Raw genomic sequence first — 4108 nt, 5'->3', positions numbered from 1 at the left:
AAACAAGGTGGAGGCAATTGCGGGGCGGGTGGGAAGAAGCTGAGCTCTGGAAGCAGAGAGCAGCCCTGAATGACGGACCAGAGCCCACGTGGCCAAAATCACCCCCACTGATGGACCAGGCCGACTTCCAACTCTCTCCATGCAGCCACATCCATGCAGCTGGCTGTCTGCAGACTGGGAGTGTGGCCTTCCCAGACGGAACAGGCTTCTCTAACCTAGAGCCTCGGTGGGAGCTAACTGTTTGTGCAGTTTTAAGCTCTGGGTGCATATTAAAGTCCAGGACAGCACAAAAGGAGGAAGAAGCCTGCTCCAATAAAGGGCCGAAGGTTCCAGGAGCCAAAGGCTGAGCTGTCTGAAAAGTAAGAAATAACATCTTTTTTCTCTCCTCCCTTCTCGTGTTCCTTAGTGTTCAACTCTGCTACTGGTGTCCAGGGCTTCAAAAAGAAGAGGAAGCATAGCTTTTCTGGCGTCTGCCCCTGGGTCCCCACCCCTAGTAGCTGGGCCACACGCTGGCCCAGCAATGAGGTGGCTGAGGGCCAGGTGGGGCCCTGGCGAAACAGTTCATCCTCAGGTGGGCTTGCCTGCCTTGTCCAGGGACTCCACGACAGCCCAAGGCCCTGTCTCGGCTGCAGCAAGGCGGCACCTTTTCTGTCCTCTCCTCCCAGAGGGGTAGTGTGGGAGCCCCCGCCCAAGACTTAGTCACAGAAAAATCTCAGCTAAGTGTGGCTCTACCCACCCTGGAGCACAGGCAGAATTCCAGCGGGGCCGATAGCGCCCCTCAGCTGGGACATGATGTGAGAAAAGCCATGGCTCTGGTGAGCTGAGCCTGACCCCCGGAACTCTTGGCTTACCTTGCCCCGGGAGGATACCAGAGCAACATCCAAGAAGCACCAATGGAGGCCAAGAGTGTAATGAACAGACACACACCCCCCCACCCACGCCACCCCCCCCCCCCACCACACACACACACAGGAAAAAGCTACAGCACCTGTGACACCAGCTCTGGGGCTGGGTTGGAGGGAACCTTCTCCAAGAAGTCACCTCTGCTCTGCCTTTGAATGACGTGAATGGGCTCTGGAGACGAAGGACAATTCTAAACCACAGGACCCAAGCGCTTCTCATTTTACTGACGCTCTGAGCAGGGAGGTAACCACCCATGACTTGCTAGACTTCTCCAGAGACGTCCAGTAGAGTGCCTTTCCTGCGAGTACTTCCATGGTGGGCTCAGCCTCCGCACTGCCCACAGCCCTGTGGAGGGGTCCAGCTTCTTCCCACCTCACTGCCCTCTAGCTTCTGGGGTCACTCAGCCATGACTCTTTCCTCCCAAGTCCAGACCCTTTCTGAGAGCACGATCTGACCTAGGCCCTCTTGGACCCTGCTTTCCAGCACCTAACAGCCCAGCCCACCTGGCGTCCCCCAGAGGTCCTCTGCCCAAGGCCCACTGAGCTGGCCCTGCTTTCTGGACCTGCAGGAAGCTCTGTGTCCCAAGAATCCCCAAGGCCCCCAACAGCATGTACAGTCCAGAGGAGGCTACAGTGCTTTCTGGTCCTCTCATTGGATTCTCTATAGAGCCCACGTTCAAGCAAGAGGAAAGTCGGACTTTGCACGAGCTGCACTTGGAAAGCATTCCGTTTTTGTCTCTGCTTTAAGGAAAAGATCAGTCTACAGTCCCTAGTTATTTTTTGCTTTGAGTTTGAATGAGATTGCAAACAGGATAACTGACTTGTAGGGTTTGAGTTACACTGTGATGACATCCACAAGGTAGTCAGACTCTCTTGAGCATAAATGGGAGTGAGGTTTCTGCTCCTGCTGACACCTCCTCTGAGAGGCGTCAAGGGAGAAGTCCCCGTAGAGGGTCTGACGGGGTGACTCGACAATCACACAGTCCACCTGTCTTCTCCCTTCCCTTCCATGGCAGCAACAAAACTGAGGACAGGAGGGCGAAGGGGAGCGCGGACAGGTGAACAGCGCGGCTCAGGCCTGCTCCCCCAAGCTAAGCTGACAAGGCCTGCCACCATCTCCAGAGGACCCAGTCCTGCTGCTTGGAAACCCAGAATTCAACCAGGCCAAGCATGGCAGCATCGGCGGGCACAGCCACTTGCCAGCGCTGGGGTCACCCTTAATACGGAAGTCTGGCTTCAAGCGGCAGTGACCAGACTGCCTGGGTGCCTGGCAGACCTGGCACCATCCTCGAGGGCCCCAGCTGGCCTGCCCTGTGCTCCCCAGGCAGCAATGCCAAACCCTCCTCTCTAGCAAAGAATGGTTTGAAGGATCTCGATTCTCCCCCAGCAATCTAGAAAGTTGGGTCTCCTTTGAGAGGAAGAGTTTGGGGACCCAAGGCTAAAGGAGGGCCACCTTCACTCACAGTCCTGACACTCTGTCCATGACTGTCAGCAGACTGTTTTCCCTCCGTGGGGACCGGAGATTCCGGCTGGCTGATTCAGGCCCACTCCCCACTGCCTGGAAGACAGACGACAGTACAGGGTACTACTGACCGTGCAGGCAAAACGTGTGTGTCCACGTCTTGACAAAGCTACCCTAACCACATCGCCACAGCAAGAATCTGTCTGTCTCCATGTGTGATGGCCCATTTGCTGTCTTTTTTTACAAAGCGAAACACATCATCCTCTCTGTTCACCTCCTTTTAACTCTGAGATATAGAGGCCTGAGACGGAACACGGTGGCCCCTGGTTGGTTCATGCAGCTCCAGATGCAATCTAGGCGGCATTCCTTTTATCTGGTAAACAAAGAACACATTGAGGGCATCAGGGGTCATCGAAGGAACTGTCAGTGACTAAGGACAATGCCCCCCACCATGGGGTGCAGCCTGGACTCGAGATGAGGGAGACACCCCACTTCCTCCATCACTTCCATTACATCTTGGTGGAAGCGGGTCAACAGGAGGAAACAGAAAATTGACTTTTTTTTTTTTCGTGTTACAGAAAGCTCAGACTAAATCAAGACATTTCTTCCCCTCCAGTTGTTTCTCCTAGTCATTAACAAAGTATCAAATGTTTGCTTTTGTCCAAAGAGATGAAATATCCTAGAATTTCTTCAAAATAATATTTAGCTGTCGTTTTTCAGCTCCCTTTCTAAAACTTCTAATATCATGACTCTTAATACTTTGGTGCCCTTTTAAAAAAAGTCTTCATTGTGACAGGTCTCAGAGTAATCACTAGGCAAATACTATTCAAATCATAGTTTAGAAAATGAGAGTTTCACTTCTCTGGCAAAATTCATAGATGTTTGCCCAGTCACTGAAATTGACTGGAAGTGTACTGCAGCAGCTGCTTTGGGATTTTTGTTTTAATGAGAAGAGACTTGCATTTTCTGGTTATGGATAGCTACTTACATAGCCACAGCATATAAATTCACATTATAAATGTGCTTTCTCCTCCTCCTATGGGGGGATTTTAAAAGATAAAAAAGACTCAGGTGGGGACCCTTAAATAAATGAGTTGTATCTAAATCTTTCAAATCTCTCTTTAAGAGAATTCTCTCTGAGAATGAAGATTTGTATAAATCGCCCTGGATCTTAGCATCCAAGACAAGAAGAGTAGCGAAGAAGGCCTCTCAGGGACCCTAAAGGAGAAAGCCCAGCACAGCCTGAAGCAGGAGGACCAGGAGGGCTGCAGGGTTTCTCAAGAAAGCCCTTGGAGCCTCAGGCAGGTGGAATCCAACCTGTTTCTTTCCCTTCTCCCAATCATTTACACAGGCCACAGAGGGCCCCCGGGCAGAAATGAACCAAATAAAACAATGAAGGCTGGCATGTTCTGCCTCCCTTTTACAGGGACAGACAATCCTACTATCAGCAAGACTTCTTGGGGCGAAACAGAGAGACCGGGGATAGTCTTCCGCTTCTGGCCCCCACACCATGGTCCTTCTGAAGGGGCCACAGCAGCGAAACTGCAGATGCCCCTCCACGGAGCAAGGAGGGAAGGGACCGACCTTCCTCCTGCTCCGAACCACTGTGCTGTGGGGAGCTGAAATCTCACAAAAGCACTTTTGTGTGGCTTCACTTCCCGTTACTATCACACTGCCAAAAACTACAGCAACAACACAGTGAAAGCGTGCAAAAGCCGACACAGACTTGATAGCTAAGCACAAG

The sequence above is a fragment of the Capricornis sumatraensis genome, chromosome 1 (genome assembly GCF_032405125.1).
Source record: "Capricornis sumatraensis isolate serow.1 chromosome 1, serow.2, whole genome shotgun sequence".
Taxonomy (NCBI): Eukaryota; Metazoa; Chordata; class Mammalia; order Artiodactyla; family Bovidae; genus Capricornis; species Capricornis sumatraensis.
The sequence above is the reverse complement of the archived record's forward strand: the minus strand, read 5'-3'. Positions refer to the sequence as shown.